Source organism: Mesoplodon bidens (genome assembly GCF_964165515.1).
Source record: "Mesoplodon bidens genome assembly, contig: HAP1_SCAFFOLD_81, whole genome shotgun sequence".
Classification (NCBI taxonomy): Eukaryota; Metazoa; Chordata; class Mammalia; order Artiodactyla; family Ziphiidae; genus Mesoplodon; species Mesoplodon bidens.
Genome location: NW_027672552.1, coordinates 2,043,463 through 2,062,669, shown reverse-complemented (window position 1 = coordinate 2,062,669; position 19,207 = coordinate 2,043,463). Strand labels below are relative to the sequence as shown.

General features: G+C 38.5%; 1 long non-coding RNA gene across 1 annotated transcript in view; it reads right to left on the bottom strand.

Annotated features, from left to right (window-relative positions):
• Positions 1-7,684: 7,684 nt before the first annotated feature.
• The window catches only part of LOC308610059, a 31,821-nt gene continuing 20,298 nt past the window's right edge, over positions 7,685-19,207 (bottom strand). Inside the window, exon 3 of the long non-coding RNA XR_014014415.1 lies at positions 7,685-7,760. This is a non-coding gene — a long non-coding RNA (uncharacterized lncRNA). The remainder of the gene's footprint in view (positions 7,761-19,207) is intronic.

Below are 19,207 nucleotides of genomic sequence, written 5' to 3'. Positions count from 1 at the left end.
CAAGATATTTAATGTTCCCCAATACATATATATATATATATATATATATACATATTTTTTTTTTCTAATAAAAACATAGTGTAATGGCTGCTGTCTGTGCTGTGCACTTTGTCTTCTAGAAGGGAGGGGCATGGAGGGAGGTGGACAGTAGCATCACAAGCTTGCTCCTTGTCTCGTGTCCCTTCATTGCACCTTATGATACTGTCATTACACAAACCAAAATTACTCTAACAATGAGATGGGAAAAACCTATGAAGCCCACACCCAAGGACCTGGTTCAACCAGTCTTTCTCCTTCTTCTATGCTACTTTGAACTTTATGCAACTGTAGTGGATAGGTTTACACGATAGGGCCGGACATTGCAATTCAGGCTCCAGGAAGTGTCAGAGCCAAGTGGATGGAAGTTTGGGGGGAATAGAGTATGGGCTCTGAGTTCAGAAACAGGAGAAATCTTGCCCCTGGATCTCTTGGTAGGGAATATCCAACATCTGCTCTTAAGAGTTCCTTCTCTCTCTGCTGAAGGCTGGGATTGAGATATGCCCTATGAACCCCTTTTAGCTTAGGCATAATAAAATGTACAGCATCACCCTCCCCCACCTCTGTTTTTCCTAGACTTTAGAGCAGCAACAAGGATGGCATTTCCAGCTCTGTGTGTGTAGGTGGGGGGAGTATCAGGGAGGCTGCTGAGGGCTGTGTTGAGTCCAGTCCCATATAAATGAATGGCTATGTTCATGGGTCACCTACCTTCCACTCTATGTTAACCCCAGAGAAGGAGTTTTGGATGAATGGAATAGGGGTGTGACTGTGGGTAGTAACTATCTGATGGTCAAACACTGTGAATTTAGGGTGGGATGTAGGTGTAGAAAAATCCCTGGATCGAAGGAAGGAGGCAAAGTGGTACCAGATTCCCATAAATGTGCAGTTCTGAAAGAGCAGCCCCCTGACATACAAGCACCATCTAAAGGCCTAAAGGGGAGGAAAAGTTAAGGGTCCAGTAGCTCATCATGGCCCCACCCCAGGGTCTCTACCCTATTCCAACTCTAAGATCACAGACCTAGAGAAACCACCTTTAGGTCAAAACAGAAGGTCAAACTTATAGAAGTAAAGCAAATCAGGGAAGGTTAATCTCTTAATACTATATTTAATAAGCTTACACATCCTCACCTCTTGACTTTTAGGAAGGATAAGTTAACAATAGGTGTAAAAGCCAGGACTAGGGAACTTGGGATGTGACTCCTACTCTGGTGACCTTCACATAAACACATGGCCCAAGGACTGCTCCAGGGGAGAGGTGGGGACTGGCCTGTGATTGTGTAGTAAGCCTTGCCTGTCTCCCAGTCCTTGATCACCCCAGAGCCTGGCAGGTGAAGAAGCAATCAGACAGGATTTGTGGTGGTGTGGAGGTGACCTGTGCAAAGTGGATGGGGCAGGGTGCAATCCAGGGGTGTTCCACTGATCTGCTTCTGGCACAGCTTTTCTTGTCTCCTGACCCCCATCCATATGGAAAAGCAGGGAGACGAGGAAGAATTTCTCTAGAGTGATTTGGTGCTTCCTGCCATGTGCAAGGCTCATGGTGGACACAGGTCCAGGTGGTGTGTTTCTCATTGTGGAGATTTCTGTTCTAGCTGATGCCCCTGATCCAGATGACAACAGAAATGGACCCCATCCCCCATCCCTGTCAGGCCCCTCAACACGTGGAATTGCTGTGACCTGGGGTGGAGGGGGCAGAGTGAGCACAGGACTGCTCACACCCCTGGTTTCTCCCTGGAGCCAGGCCCTACCTCTGGGCCCCAATTCCCAAGGCAGCCTCCAGAATAGGCAGAGCAGTGAGAGTGGAGCCAGGACTTGTGGGAGGGGTCGGTACCCAGAGGAAAGAGATGACAGGGCTGGGACCTGAGCCTGGCTGCTGCTGGGTGCTCTCAGGGGCACCCAGAAGTGAGTTCTGGGAATATGGGGAAGCTGGACTTGGACCCCCCTGGCTCCTGCTGGGAGGGTGCCACAGACAGGTGATGCTGATGGAACAGCAAGAAAACAGAAAGAAGCAAGTCCCTTTGCCCTTCTCTTGCTGCTCCGTCTTCCATAAGGTACAGTAAGACAAGAAATTGAGAGACCAAAAGAAAAAAAGAAATGGAGAGACCCAGAGACAATACACAAAGACTTCACAGACACATCTCCCAAGAGAGACTTCTCACGCAAACACCTTTCTCAGAGATCACATACTGACACCTCACACAGGGACCTCATGTTGCTTCACAGACCCTCAGACAGAAACCTAGCACAGATTTAACAGATTTCCCAGAGATACCTTCCAAAGGGACCGCATACAGAGACTTCACACAGAGATCTCACCCAGAGACAACACACAGAGACTTGGCACAAAGACCTCACAGAGACCTCACATCTATTCTTCAGTATCCATTGACAAGTCTTTCTTAGTGAATATGAAACCACTTAGCAAACTGGCAGCATGATAAATATATTATCAGTTGTGCCCCTCTGAGATCCACCAGACACTCACTGTCAGCATTACTCTAAATGGGGAAATGTTTGAGAAGTTTTGTTCTTTTGTAGTGTCACTGCCTCTGAACAAAGGAATTATACATTCCAAATGTAGATTTTCAAATTTCATTCTTAGGTGTTCATTAGCTTGAAAATCACATATTACATTATTTTATTTTTATTTATTTTAGAAGAATGAAGAAAATAATGTTTATTTCTTAGAAATGCATGTAGTACTCTATTTTTTTATTTTAAAAGATTTTTAGTGGAGTATAGTTGAGTTACAAATTTGTGTAAGTTTCAGGTGTACAGCAAAGAGAGCCAGTTATACATATACATATGTCCACTTTTTTAAAAGATTCTTTTCCCATAGAGGCCATTACAGAGTATTGAGTAGAGCTCCCCGTGCTATACAGTAGGTTATTATTATCTATTTTGTATATAGGCGTGTGTATATGTCAATCCCAATCTCCCAATTTATCCTTCCCCCCTTATCTCCTGGTAACCATAAGTTTTCATTTGTACCCTTTTTTTAGGAGAATCACAAATGTTAAGCACAACTAAAACACTGTCAGTCTCCAGTGAGAGAAAATATTTGTCCAGTTTTAGTTATCATCCAGTCAAATGGTATCTGGCACACTTTTTACTTTATTGAGGACAAAGCTTAAACTTGAGATGGCTTACTTGTTTCCTTTGGGAACATAAGGAAAACCTGCAACAAAGGTACTCTAGGAATGAAATAAACCAAGAAAGAAGCATCCGGACTCACATTCACTTCCCAGAGGGCTGTGTAACTAGCACATTATTTTGCACATAATAGCTTGCATTAGGTTTGTGAGGTTTGCTTTATTTTTTAACAGGCCAATAATCATGTGAGGATTTTTCACAAGTCAAATTTCTGCTTTTAAATTTTACATTCTGGCAAAATTATGCTTCTGAATATTAGTTTATTTCTTAAAATGTGGTAATGCCCTAAAATGATATTACACAATCATAACGTTCAGCTAACATACTTAAAAAGATGGGCTATTAAGGATTCATTCTTAAATAATTCTATGAAATGCACATTTTCTAAGACATGCTGTTAGGATCCATTTTATATTCATTATAGGGTTAACACATTGCTTAAAAAATTTTTGAAAGATTATAAAATATATGACTTAGCCTATGCTTGACATTCTACATGTTACCTCATAAAATTACTGAGGGAAGGATATCTTAATATCTGAATTGAAGGTAGTGTACATTTAATCTACATCTGGCTTATAACAATGAATAATGAAAGGCTTTCATTTATTATATAGCTCACACTTTCCAAAGGGTACACTTCTAAAAGACTACTGATTTCTCACTGCTAATAAGCAACCTATTGCCCTTGCCTTGGTAAAATCTATCTTAATGACAGCTGGTTGTCTCCCAGATTATCCATTGGTATTACAGCGTCACGGTCTTTTAAGAGGAACAGGGCTGACACGAGGACTCTTTGGGCTTATTTCTACAAGAAATTTAGTTTTTCTATTCTCCTAATTAAACAATGTATAATTATTAATTTTTCCCTTTACTCCTTTATGTCGTTGAATCAGAAAGCAATGGACTCTGGTCCCGTATGTCACCTAAGACTCTATCAGATCACTTTTTTTTCAATAGTGCAGCTTACTCAGGTATGTTTACTGATCAGAACCAAATGGGATCAATTAGGAAAAAGTTCATACAGGAAAATATCCTTTTCAAAGTTGACTATTTTAACACAGTTAAATAAGTGATTATTTTTTAATCCTTTGAGTTAAAATTGTTCAGGGTGGCCAAGAAAGTCTGGAAACATGAAAAATGTCCATAAAAGCACTGTATTACTATAATACGTTGAATGTGTTGCTCCTCATTATTAATTCACAGTTCATTAAGCTGGGCAAAATTACAATGAACAATGTGCATTAAAGCAAAATTCCCATCAACCATTTTCCATCTGTCATACATTGTGTCAGATGATTTGTGGGTCTAATTTTCATGGAAAAACTTGTACCTTTACTCCAGAATAAGAAATCAAGGGGGATCAATCTATTAAAAAGATATTAATATTCCCAGACTCTGTGGCCTTCCGTATTTTCTTTTGAAGAAGATTCACCTAGTGCAAATCTTATAAACATTTTTACCATTTAATATGCCCAGACAAAATGGATACAAAAATTAGATAAAAGAGAAAACAACAAAAACAGATCCCCTTTGTTTTCAAAACATTTGATGTTTACATCAAAATATTTTGTTGAAAATGAAGTGATTTTTAATCTATAGTTAAAAGACACTATAATGATATTTAGAACATATTACAGATCTGCATTTTTACAAATAGATTTTTATTTAAAACAGGTCTCACACTGATATCAAGAAACCAGGCACTCTAGAACAAAATGTGGAGAGATGGCAATTATGCGATGACTTCTTAATACTCCAAGGGAAAAAGATTTTTTCCAAAGTAGTCCATCTACAATATTAACCCTTAAGATCTCCTCCCCTTGATAGGTTTCAATATTATTTTCTCTTTTATACACATTTACTTTATAATTAACTCCTACAGGAGGACATTTCTGGAAATGTTCCCAGATATCTACAGCCACACTTTCTGTCATGATCACACCATGGAAAAAGTAGGGAACATCTAGATCCTGATGATCCAGGGGTTTCATAATTACCCCTTTGAGGTCAGTCAGAATCATAATCATTCCCAGAACAGGGTCGGTCTTTACATTTGTGCCCCTAGACATGCAGATTGTAACACTACCCACCCAAAGGCAAGTTGTCTTCCTTACTCAGGTTTGCAGGGGCACCACTCACTGTGGTAGCTAGAAGAGTCCGTTGCCCCCAGCCCAGACCTGCATTCTCTACTCTCCACAGACACATCGTACTACAGATATACCAGTGGTGCTGATGAAACTTCCAGAAAGCTATAAAATAATGCATGCCAGGCACGGTAGATGAGGATTTAGAAAATGCTAACATCTTCTCTAGGAAATAAAGGTGACATACCTATGTGGCTTTAAGCATTTTTGTGCATTAGCTGGCGCCCTGGATCTGGGAAAAAGCATCTGATTTTAAAGTTTCTCAGCCTCATTCTCTGCAATGAAATCTGAAGCTCTTCCTTCCTTCTCTGAGTCCAGAAGCTGGAATTGATACAGTCTGCTCTCTGTGATTTGTCTCTACCATTTGTTTCCAGTGACCACTTCAACTCAGATATCTCTCAATTCAGGGATCACTCCTAAACTTCAGGACGAAGGTCACTGCCCTTTTTATTCCCACCACAATTTTATGCTAGTAACCCTTTACAGTGTCAATAAATTTATTTTGTAGAATGTGCCCCCTGGACTCCACCAGCTAAATCTGTTTTGTGGGCAAATCATTTGTTACTTAGCTAAACAAATTTTATAAAATCATATTTCATAAAATTGTATTTTATAAAATGTTACTTTCTTATTTTATAAAATTGGTAAATCCAGGGATTTAGGCTTAATTCTTATTTTTAAAAATGTTGGTACTCATTTTGCCAATTTTTCTCTTTTTACATGTATCAGAAAATATGTTAAGAACTCAACTGTGAAGATACCACTATTTTTATTTTTTCTCACTTTTTGTACTTAACTTTTATAACAAACCTTTATTATTGCACAGGAAACAAGAAAGTTTGTTCCTTGGAAAACATCAGTCCTAAGAACATACTAAGTTAAAGCTTAGTATGTTAGATCTGCGAGTAGCCTTGTCTTTTTTTTTTTTTTTTTTTTTTTTGGTACGCTGGCCTCTCACTGTTGTGGCCTCTCCCGTTGCAGAGCACAGGCTCCGGACACGCCGGCTCAGATGTCATGGCTCACGGGTCCAGCCGCTCCGCGGCATGTGGGATCTTCCTGGACCAGGGCACGAACCCGTGTCCCCTGCATCGGCAGGCGGACTCTCAACCACTGCGACTCCAGGGAAGCCCAAGCTTGTCTTTTTTTTAATGATGCTTTTTTCTGAATTGGTAAAAAAAAAAAAAAAAAAAAAAAAAAGCCTTAAGGCTTAGGAACAGAAGCAAATTGAGAATTAAAATCCAAATCATTCAAATGAAGTTTGTCAGGACAGTTTGTGTGTGGAGAGGACAGCTTCTAGGCACTTCAGAGAAACCAGCAGGACAGAATTGAGAATAGCCAGCACCTTACAGGGCTTCCCACAGAAATGCTTTAATGCAAAGAGGTGACTAGATTTCACAGGGAGACCAGGGAGAGGATGCAGAGATAATTAAATCACATTCAAGCACCTGTTTACCTGGGAGGTAAGTTCCTTCATATTGTGGTCAGATGCTGTTTAGGGGGACACTGGTGCACGGGACGTGTTGGGAGGATGAACTCTTTTCTGAGTGATTTTGCAAGTGTGAAAATTCATCCAACAGAGATGCTAGAAAAATTTGCTCCTAGTAGCGAGCATCCAACATGATATTTTGGGACAAAAATGTGTATTTGGAAGAACTTTTCACAAAAGAGCAGTGATCGGAGGAAAAGATTCATATGGGCCTGGCTAGTAATATTCTTCCTTCACAATTTTCTTGTGGGTTCCTGAGGCCTGTTGTGACTGCTTGGAGACCTGGTCCCCAAGCAATGGCCCTCTTTGTCATACTCAGGGTAACCCAGGAAGTTGCTTGTCTGAAGCAGAAAAGGTTCTCCCTTCCACTCATGTCCTCTTGCTGATCAGATGAACACATGGCATCATCTACAGCTGAGAGGTGTTTGTTAACTACCTTTGTTTCATAGGACACAACTCATATATGCTCTACAGTAATGTTTATCACTGTCTTTTATAATCTCAAGGTAAGAAGTAATCAGTGTTAAAATCATTCTACTGGAATAACAAAGCACATGATTTTTTTTTTCCCTAATAGTGATTGTATTTGTTTGCTAGGGCTGCCATAACAAAATACCACACTGGCTACTAGGTGGCTTAAACAACAAAAATATATTTTCTCATAGCTCTAGAGGCTAGAAGTCCAAGATCAAAGTATCAAGTTTAGTTTCTTTGAGGTCTCTCTCCTTTGATGGCTACCTTCTCGCTGTGTCCTCACATGGTTGCCCCTCAGTCTGTGCATGTCTGTGTTCTAGTATTCCCCCCTTATAAAGATACAAGTCATATTGGATTAGAGTCCATCCATATGATCATTTTACCGTAATTTTCTCTTCCAAAGCAGTATTTCCAAGTAGAAGTTAAGCTTACTGTACAAGCAATCAGGTATTGAATAAGAGGCATTGCTATGGAGACAAAAAAAACAATGGTTACTAATGGAGGCAAATTTCATCCAGTTTTTGAGTTCTGAGGGTAGACAGTTGAGAAGATCTCTAAATGTCAGGGTTAAAGCATCTTTTGTAGTTTGAATGTCCATCAGATGTTCAGGTAAACTTTCTGAGTGGTCCATATAGCAACAGGAACGAAGAAGACTGTCTAAACATGAGCTGCTGTGGAGATTTCTCTGAAGTTTATATTAAGATATCTACCTTCAGTATGCAGGACTTCAGAAAAAAAGGCAGTTTTAGTTTCAATGATTCCAAGTTAAAAGGGTGGGAGAAAATTTGGAAACACTAGTTTGGAGAGTTGTAGTCAGGTAGTGGAGGAAACTAGAAAAATTCAGAACACAGTCCAGTTTTCAGGTAATTAACAAAACTTCAAGGAAAATTAATAGCACTAGAATCTAATATCCACAATACGTATTTTGGTTTCTATCGAAAGATAATTTTTCTCTCTAAAATCACCCTCATTTCTATCAAAGATAGCCAAATTAAGACAAATTTGTTTGCAAAATAAGTCTAGATTCAATAAACTTGGTCTTATTTATATAAGTATAGCAAGGATTGTGACTGACCATATAGGCTTATTTTTTATTTTTATTTTTTGCTTTTATTAAGAGAATTTATTGCCTCTCTCTCCTCCCAATAGCTTAAACATGAAGAAGCAACATCAGAGGAAGACAGACAGAAAATGGCTCTTTGAGTTTGTCCTTCTTGGCATTGGTGAAGGAAGAGGCAGCTTTCTCAAAGTTTTTATCTGCTTAATAGGATGTAGTGGAGAAAGGGAACAAGGAAAGTCAGAGGATAAGTGAACAGGCTCTGCACCTACCAAGGATGTGTTATCCTCCTAATCGTCCCAGTAGGAATATTCCATTCATGTTCTTTGATCTGATCCTTGCATTGGAAGACACTTCTTTTTTTAATCTCTTTTTTTAATTTAATTTTTATTTTATATTGAAGTATAGTTGATTTACAATGTTGAATTAGTTTCAGGTGTACAGCAAAATGATTCAGTTATACATATACATATATCCATTCATTTTCAGATTCTTTTGCCATATAGGTTATTACAGAATAGTGAGTAGAGTTCCCTTTGCTATACAGTAGGGTCTTGTTGATTATCTATTTTATATATAGTAGTGTGTATATGTGAATCCAAACTCCTAATTTATCCCTCCCCATACCTTTTCCCTTTAGTAACCATAAGTTTGTTTTTTAAGTCTGTGAGTCTGTTTCTCTTTTGTAATTAAGTTCATTTGTATCATTTTTTTCAGATTCCACAGATAAGTGATATCATATGATATTTGTCTTTCTCTGAATTACTTCACTTAGTATGATAATCTCTACGTCAATTCATGTTACTGCAAATGGCATTACTTCACTCATTTTTATGGCTGAGTAATATTCCATTGTATATATGTACCACATCTTCTTTATCCATCCATCTGTCAATGGACATTTAAATTGCTTTCATATCCTGGTTATTGTGAATAGTGCTGCACTGAACACTGGGGTGCATGTATCTTTTGGAAGTACAATTTTCTCCAGATACATGCCTAAGGGTAGGATTGCTGGATCATATGGTACTTCTATTTTTAGTTTTTTAAGGAATCCCATAATATTCTCCATAGTGGTTGAACCAATTTACATTCCCACCAACAGTGCAGGAGGACTCCTTTTCTCCACACCCTCTCCAACATTTTTGTAGTCTACAGTTTGTAGACTTTTTGATGACGGTTACTCTGACTGGTGTGAGGTGATACCTCATTGTAGTGTTGATTTGCATTTCTCTAATAATTAGTGATGTTGAGCAGATTTTCATGTGCTTTTTGCCCATCAGTATGTCTTCTTTGGAGAAATGTCTATTTAGATCTTCTGTCCATTTTTTGATTGGGTTGTCTGCTTTTTTGATATTGAGCTGCATGAGCTATTTGTATACTTTGGAGATTATTCCATTGTCAGTCTCATCATTTGCAAATATTTTCTCCCATTCTGTAGGTTGTCTTTTTGTTTTGTTTATGGTTTCCTTTGCTGTGCAAAAGCTTTGAAGTTTGATTAGGTCCCATTTGTTTATTTTAGTTTTTGTTTTCTTTCCTCTAGGAGGTGGATCCAAAAAGATATTGCTGCTGTGAAAGAGTGTTCTGCCTGGATTTTCCTCTAAGAGTTTTATAATATCCAGTCTTACATTTAGGTCTTTAATGCATTTTGAGTTTATTTTTGTCTGTGATGTTAGAAAATTGTTCTAATTTCATTTTTTTACATGTAGCTGTCCAGTTTTCCCAGCACCACTTATGGAAGAGACTGTCTTTTCTCCATTATATATTCCTGCCTCCTTTGTCATAGATTAATTGACCATAGTTGTGTGGGTTTATTTCTGGGCTTTCTATTGTGTTCCATTGATCTATATTTCTGTTTTTGTGCAAGTACCATACTGATTACTGTAGCTTTGTAATATAGTCTGAAGACAGTGAGCCTGATTCCTCCAGCTCCATTTTGCTTTCATAGTATGCTTTGGCGATTTGGGGGTTTGTGTTTCTATACACAGTTTAAAATTTTCTGTTCTAGTTCTGTGAAAAATGCCATTGGTGGTGGCTTTCCTGGCGGTCCGGTGGTTGGGACTTCACCTTCCAATGAGGAGGATGCAGGTTTGATCCCTGGTCAGGGAGTTGGGATCCCACATGCCATGCAACCAAAAAAACACAGAAAAAAACAAAAACAAAAACATAAAACAGAAGCAATATTGTAACAAATTCAATAAAGACTTTAAGAATGGTCCACATGAAAAAAATCTAAAAAAAAAAATTCCACTGGTAATTTAATAGGGATTGCATTGAATCTGTAGATTGCCTTAAGTAGTATAGTCATTTTGACAGTATTGATTCTTCCAATCCAAGCGCATGGTATATCTCTCCATCTGTTTGTATCACTTTTGATTTCTTTCATCAGCATCTTAGAGTTTTCAGAGTACAGGCCTTTTGTCTCCTTAGGTAGATTTATTCATAGGTATTTATTCTTTTTGATGTGATGGTAAATGGGATTCCTTCCATAATTTCTCTTTCTGATCTTTTGTTTTTAGTGTATAGGAATGAAAGAGATTTCTGTGTATTAATTTTGTATTCTGTGACTTTACTGAATTCATTGATGTGGTGTATCACACTGATTGATATGTGGAGATTGAAAAATCCTTGCATCCTTGGGATAAATCCCACTTGATCATGGTGTCTGAGCCTTTTAATGCGTTGTTGGATTCACTTTGCTAGTATTTTGTAAATGATTTTTGAGTCTATGTTCATCAGTGATATGGACTTATTTTTTCTTTTTTTGTAGTACCTTTGTTTGGTTTTGGTATCAGGGTGATTATGGCCTCATAGGATGAGTTTGGGAATGTTTCTTCTTCTGAAATTTTATGGAATAGTTTCAGAAGAACAGGTGTTTAGTGTTCTCTAAAGGCTTGATAGAATTCACCTGTGAAGCCATCTGATCTTGGACTTTTGTTTGTTGGGAGCTTCTTTTTTTAAAATAAATTTTAATAAATTTGAAAAGTAAATTTATTTATTTATTTTATTTTTGGCTGCATTGGGTGTTTGTTGTTGTATGTAGGCTTTCTTTTTTTAGTTGTGGCAAGCAGGGGCTACTCTTCATTGTGGTGCATGGGCTACTCATTGTGGTGGTTTCTCTTGTTGCAGAGCATGGGATCTAGGCACGTGAGCTTCAGTAGTTGTGGCATGCAGGCTCAGCAGCTGTGGTTCGTGGGCTCTAGAGAGCAGGCTTAGTAGTTGTGACCCACGGGCTTAGTTGCTCTGTGACATGTGGGATCTTCCTGGACCAGGGTTCGAACCTGTGTCCCCTGCCTTGGCAGGTGGTTTCTTAACAACTGCGCCACCAGGGATGCCCTGTTGGAGTTTCTTCATCACAGTTTCAATTTCAGGACTTGTGATTTGTCTGTTCATATTTTCTATTTCTTCCTGGTTCAGTCTTCGAAGGTTGTACCTTTCGAAGAATTTGTCCATTTCTTCTAGGTTGTGCATTTTACAGGCATATAGTTTCTGGTAGTAATCTCTTATGAGCTTTTGTATTTCTGTGGTGTCCATTGTAACTTCTTTTGTATTTCTAATTTTATCGCTTTGAGCTCTCCCCATTTTTTTCTTGATGATGCTGGCTAATGGTTTATCAATTTTGTTTATCTTTTCAAAGAACCAGCTTCTAGTTTCATTGATCTTTCCTACTGTTTTCTTTGTCTCTCATTTATTTCTGCTCTGATCTATATGATTTCTTTCCTTCTACTTAATTTGGGTTTTGTTTGTTCTCCTTTCTCTAGTTGCTTTACGTATAACGTTAGGCTGTTTATTTGAGATTTTTCTTGTTTCCTGAGGTAAGATTTTATCACTATAAACTTCCCTCTTAGAAATGCTTCTGCTACATCCCATAGGTTTTGGATCTTCGTGTTTTTGTTTTCATTCGTAGGTATGTTTTAATTTTTGCTTTGATTTCTTCAGTGATACATTGGTTGCTTATAGCATATTGTTTAGCCTCCATGTATTTGTGTTTTTTACAGTTTTTTTCTTGTAGTTGATTTCTAATCTCATAGCATTGTGTTTGGAATAGGTGCTTCATATCATTTCAATTTTCTTAAATTTACCAAGGCTCACTTTGTGGCGCAGCGTGTGATCTATCCTGGAGAATGTTTCGTGTGCACTTGAGGAGAATGTGTATTCGGTTGCTTTCAGATGGAATGCTCTCTAAATATCAATTAAGTCCTTCTGGCCGAATGTATCATTCAAGGCCTGTGTTTTCATATTGATTTTGTCTGGATGATCTGTGCATTGATGAAAGTGGGGTGTTAAAATCCCCCAATACTATTGTGTTACTGTCAATTTCTCCTTTTATGGCTATTAGCATTTGCCTTATATATTGAGGCGTTCCTATGTTGGGTGAATATATATTTACAATTGTTGAATCTTCTTCTTGGATTGATTCCTTGATCATTATGCAGTGTCCTTCTTGGTCCTTGTTACAGTCTTTAGTTTAGAGTCTACTTTGTCTGATATGACTATTGCTACTCTGGCTTTCCTTTGATTTCCATTTGTATGGAATACCTTTCTTTTACCCTCTCACTTTCAGTCTGTGTGGGTGTCTAGATCTAAAGTGAGTTTCTAGTAGGCAGCATATATATGGTTCTTGCTTTTGTATCTGTTCAGCCAGTCTATGTCTTTTGGTTGGAGCATTTAGTCTCTTTACTTTTAATGTAATTATCAATATGTATGTTCTTATTGTCATTTTGTTCATTGTTTTGGGTTTGTTTTTGTAGCTCTTTTTTCTTCCCTTCCTCTTTTGTTCTCTTCCCTTGTGGTTTGATGACCATCTTTAGTGTTGCATTTTGGTTGCTTTTTCTTTGTGTATCTATTGTCGATTTCTGGTTTGCATTTCCCATGAGGTTTTGATATAGCATAGTGTATATATATATATATATATATGAAAAGTTGCTTTAAGTTGCTGGCCTCTTAATTTCAAATGCATTTCCAATATCCTGCATTTGTACTCTCCTCTTCTCATGATTGCTTGTTTTGATATCATATTTGTGAGTGGATGATTTGCTACCTTTACTGTATGTTTGCCTTTAATGGTGAGCTTTCCCATTCATAATTTTCTTTTTTTCTAGTTGTGGCATTTTCTTTTTCATCTAGAGAAGTTCCTTTAGCATTTGTTGTAAAGCTGGTTTGATGGTGCTGAATTCTCTTAGCTTTGGTTTGTCTATAAAGCTTTTGATTTCTCTGTCAGGTCTGAATAAGAGCCTTGCTGGGTAGAGTATTTTTGGTCGTAGGTTTTTGCCTTTCATCACTGTAAATATATTGGGCCACTCCCTTCTGGCCTGCAGAGTTTCTGCTGAAAAAATCAGCTGATAAGCTCACTGGGGTTTCCTTGTATGCTATTTGTTGTTTTTCTCTTGTTGCTTTTAATGTTTTCTTTGTCTTTAATTTTTGTCAATTTCATTCATGTGTGTTGGCATGTTCCTCTTTGGGTTTGTCCTGTATTTGACTCTCTGTGCTTCCTGGACTTGAGTGACTGTTCCTTTTCCATGTTAGGGAAGTTTTTGGCTATTATCTCTTCAAATATTTTTTCAGCCCCTCTGTCTCTCTCTTCTCCTTCTGGGACCCCTATAATGTGAATGTTGGCACATTTAATGTTGTCCCAGAGGTCTCTTAGACTGTCCTCATTTGTTTTCATGTTTTTTCTTTATTCGGTTCCAAAGCAGTGATTTTCACCAATCTGTCTACCAGCTCACTTATTTATTCTTCTGCCTCATTTATTCTGCTATTGATTACTTGTAGAGTATTTTTCATTTCAGTTATTGTTTATCTCTGTTTTTTAAAACTTCTGGCTCTTTGTTAAAAATTTCATCTATGTTCTTGGTCTGTGCCTCCATTCTTTTTCCAGTTACTTGTATCATCTTTACTATCATTACTCTGAATTCTTTTTCAGGAAGATTGCCTATCATCTCCACTTCACTTAGGTGTTCTTCCAGAGTTTGATGATGTTCCTTCATCTGGAACACATTTCTCTGCCTTCTGTGTTTGTAGCCTCCTTTCCTCAGGCTGCAGGATCTTGGCTCCTCTCACTTCTGGTGCCTGCCGCCTGATGGGTGAGGTTGGTCCAGGAGCTTGTGCAGTCTTCCTGGTGGTAGGGACTGGTGCCTGCCCACTGGTGAGTGGAGCTGGGTTTTCTCCCTCTGGTGGGCAGGGCTGTGTCAAGTGGTGTTTAGAGGCGGCTGTGCGATCAGAATAAATTTAGGCAGCCTGTCTGCTCATGGGAGGGTCTGTGTTCCCACCCTGTTGGTTGTTTGCCCTGAGGCATCCCAGAACTGGAGACTGCAGGCTATTGGGTGGGGCCAGGTCTCAGTGCCCAAATGGTGACCTCCAGGAAAGCTCACACCAAAAAATATTCCCTGGGTCCTCTGCCACCAGTGTTCTTGCCCCCACAGTGAGCCACAGCCAACTTCTTCCTCCCCAGGAAACCCTCCAAGACCCTCAGGTAGGTCTGGCCCAAGCTTTTATGGAGTTACTGCTTTGCCCTGAGTCCCAGTACACATGAAACCTTGTGTGCACCCTCCTAAAGTGGAGTCTCTTTCCCCCAATCCTGTGGAGCTCCTGCCCTCAAGTCCCACTGGCCTTCAAGATCAAATGCTCTGGGATCTCCTCCTCTCATTGCCATGTCCCCAGGCTGAGGAGCCTCACGTGGGTCTCAGAACTCTCACTCCTGTGGGAAAACCTCTGTGATATGATGATTATTTTCCACTTTCTGGGTCACCCACCCAGCAGGTATGAGATTTGATTATATCACAAAAGCACCCCTCCTACCATCTAGTTGTAGCTGCTTCTTTGTCTTTGGATGTAGAATGTCTTTTTTGTATGTTCAAGTCTTTTTTGTTGATGGTTGTTCAGCAGTTCGTTGTGATTTGGGTGGTTTCATGAGAGGAGGTGAGCTCACGTCCTTCTACTCTGCCATCTTTGTCTCTACCCTCTCTCCTGAATGTCACTGTGAGGAGTTCTCGCTTCTTAAAGTTCAATTTTGATTGAAATTCATGAAGGACTTCAGGTTTTACCTCTGGTCAACCACTATCTCTGCAGAATATCTCCAGGGTTAGAGGGAAATCTCCCATATAGGCTCTTTTAAATCTGCTTTGCTGGAACTTTTTATAAGGAATCTCCAGATTAAACTTTTAATAGTCCCTTGAGGTTAAGAAGCCAAGCCAATCATTTGACATCTATAGATTTGGGTGAATTCTTCTCCTCAATGTCCCCCAAATATTCTGAGGTTCTTGCATTTGCCAGGAAGTGACCTTCCTTACTCAGCTTGTAAGGCTGCTGGGAACTCTAAGCAAGGTACCACACTATTTTCCCAAGGGGCTTTATTGGCTCCATGAAGTCAACCTTAGTTTCTTAAAGCTGTTTGGTCAAACCTAAGTTTATGTATATCTCTCTCAAATATGACATTCTAGGCAGAACTTTAGTAATATAATCAATGTTTGCAATTATGTACTATTATAAGGAGAACAGATTCTTATTGAAATTATGCAAATAACTATATTGCCAAGAAAATAAAAATGTTCACTGAAAGCTTCTGAATTCTGGAGGAATCGGGTAGGGAGAAAAAGACAAATGATTCAATTTTGCTTACAAGGGTATAATTTACCAAACTGCTCTAAGCTTAAGAGAGAAAAACAAATTTTCCTACATTTGGAGAAACAAAACTTAAAAAAAAAATAACAGCAATGTTTCAAATGTAAAAATCATAGGGCTTCCCTGGTGGTGCAGTGGTTGAGAGTGTGCCTGTGATGCAGGGGACCCGGGTTCGTGCCCCGGTCTGGGAGGATCCCACATACCGTGGAGCGGCTGGGCCTGTGAACCATGGCCGCTGAGCCTGCGCGTCCGGAGCCTGTGCTCCACAACGGGAGAGGCCACAACAGTGAGAGGCCCGCGTACCACGAAAAACAAACCATAAAATGGGGCTTTCCTGGTGGCACAGTGTTTAAGAATCTGCCTGCCAGTGCAAGGGACATGGGTTCAAACCCTGGTCCAGGAAGATCCCACATGCCGCAGAGCAACTAAGCCCACGTGCCACAACTACTGAGCCTGTATTCTAGAGCCCATGAGCCACAACTACTAAAGCCCATGAGCCACAACTACTGAAGCCCATGCACCTAGAGCCCATGCTCTACAACAAGGGAAGCCACTGCAATGAGAAGCCCACGCACCACAACGAAGAGTAGCTGCCATTCGCTGCAACTAGAGAAAGCCCACACACAGCAACAAAGACCCAATGCAGCCAAAAATAAATAAACTAAATAAATTTATTTTTTAAATCATAAAATATTATAACCATCTTCTTCAGTTTACTTAGTCCCATGGAATTAATTCTTGTTTTGTTTGATCTTTTGTTAGAAGTTTTATGAAACCGTCAATTTCTCCATTAGGGTTTTGTAAATTCTTACTCAGTTCAGTGTAATGATTTGAAATTCATCAGAAACTTGTGTTCTAGAATACTTGTTAGATCCTTTTCCATGAATTTCTCTGAACATGAAACACATTTTCAGGAAGCTTTTGTAAAAGCATCTGAGTAAAACCATTGTCTAAGTAATGAAAGACAAATAGCCATTACTAAAAATTTGATTCATTCTAATGGAATTGACAAGAAAATTTATCTCTGTGACACAAAACATTTAAGATAATAACTAGAATTATGACTGATAACATTATACTAGGACATATCCAATTTTAGGAATTTCATATACTTTCGAGAACATTTATATTAATAACATTCACCCTTATGATATAACCTAGAGTTGATGATCATTTATTTAGCAATGCTTCCCATGTAAGTAACATACCAAATAAGCCTAATGAGTTTCATAGCTCTCTTTTCTAATAAGATAAAACAAATCTTTGAGGGTGTTCCAAGGGGCCTCTGGAAAACCTGAACATTATTTCCAGGTCCATAAGACTTCATTTAGAATTTGACTTAGGGGAAAATCTACTTTTTCAAAAATAAAAATGTTTTAAAACACTTTGTCAAATATGATCATATGTCACTGTGAATTAATATTTAGTTATCAATTTAATCAAAGTGGCAAAGATTCACATGTAAATACAGACAGTTAAATAGTGTAAAAAGACTTAGCTCTTTTAATATTGAAAGCACTCAGTTTTTCTTCAAAATTATCAGACTCATCAAGACAAAATGTACAATATTTGTTTTGCTAGACAGATTACATTAAATGTAAAAAAAGTCTTTGTTTACAATTTCTCATTAAGAGCAGACCAATAGTTAAGAAAATTTTGCAAAAAGAGAGAAAAAACAAATTTTAATTTTCTACCAGCTTACTTTGGATATTAAAACTCAATCACTTTATTAAATTCATTCCAATCTTAGACCTGACTACACATAAAATTCCTTTCTAAAGATTCCTTTTTAACAAACCTCTCACAACTTTCTCTGCCCATTTTGATTTGTCCCTTGTTCTCTTTCCCATTTAGAAGTTACCAGCTTTAGGACAAAAATCACTTAACAAAGTTTTTACATGAACAAAAACATCTCCATAGCTTACACTTTTTCTTACCCCCAAACATATTCTAATTTCCTTATAATTCCTAGTAGCTTTAACCACATATATTATTTACAATTCTTAATCCTTTGAAGCTTTAATTTTTTTGTAAAGATAAAGTTAAAAATTATTAACTGTGTAAGTATTTTGTGGCTTGGCAGACTTATAAATACATTTCATAATTTCTAGAAACATATTCTACTTCATAGTACAAGCTTTTTTTTTTTTAATTTATTTATTTATTTATTTATGGCTGTGTTGGGTCTTCGTTTCTGTGCGAGGGCTTTCTCTAGTTTTGGCAAGTGGGGGCCACTCCTCATCGCGGTGTGCGGGCCTCTCACTATCACGGCCTCTCTTCTTGCAGAGCACAGGCTCCAGACGCGCAGGCTCAGTAATTGTGGCTCACAGACCCAGTTGCTCTGCGGCATGTGGGATCTTCCCAGACCAGGGCTCGAACCCGTGTCCCCTGCATTGGCAGGCAGATTCTCAACCACTGCACCACCAGGGAAGCCCCATAGTACAAGCTTTTAATGAAGCACAAGACATGTTTACTAATAGAACCAAACATATTTAGTGTGTAATAAGAGGTCAAAAGTAGGTAAACTTTGGGCTTCCCTGGTGGCACAGTGGTTGAGAGTCCGCCTGCCAATGCAGGGAACACGGGTTCGTGCCCCGGTCCAGGAGGATCCCACATGCCGCGGAGCGGCTGGGCCCGTGAGCCATGGCCGCTGGGCCTGCGCGTCCGGAGCCTGTGCTCCGCAACGGGAGAGGCCACAACAGTGAGAGGCCCGCGTAACACCAAAAAAAAAAAAAAAAGTAGGTAAACTTAGACTCGTGCAGCAATTAATATTTCAATATTTTGTCTCAGTTGGAAATGATCTAGACATTCAATTCATTTAATTTAACTTAGCAAAACTCTAAGGGTACAATTTATCAAAGACATTTAGAAAACTATTTAAGTTGACATAGCAAAAACAATTATTGCTAAAAAAAGTTTACCTAAAAGAATTCTTATCTTATGTCTATTTAATTAATTTGTTCTTAACAATCACTCAGATTACTCATGACAATTTCATAAGATGTTAAAGTAGTGTTAGCCATCATCTTAAATTATTATTATTATTACTGTTTTCTGAGAAATTTTGTAAAAGAGATAACATGAGCTTATTTGACTTTTAGTAAAACTACATAGCATAAAGCTATTATACTTAATGCTGATAACTCTTAAGATATGTCTGTATTAATTAAACCATTAAACCTCAACTAGATTTTACTTACCAAAAATTATCCAAGATCATGTGAATTTGAAAAATAT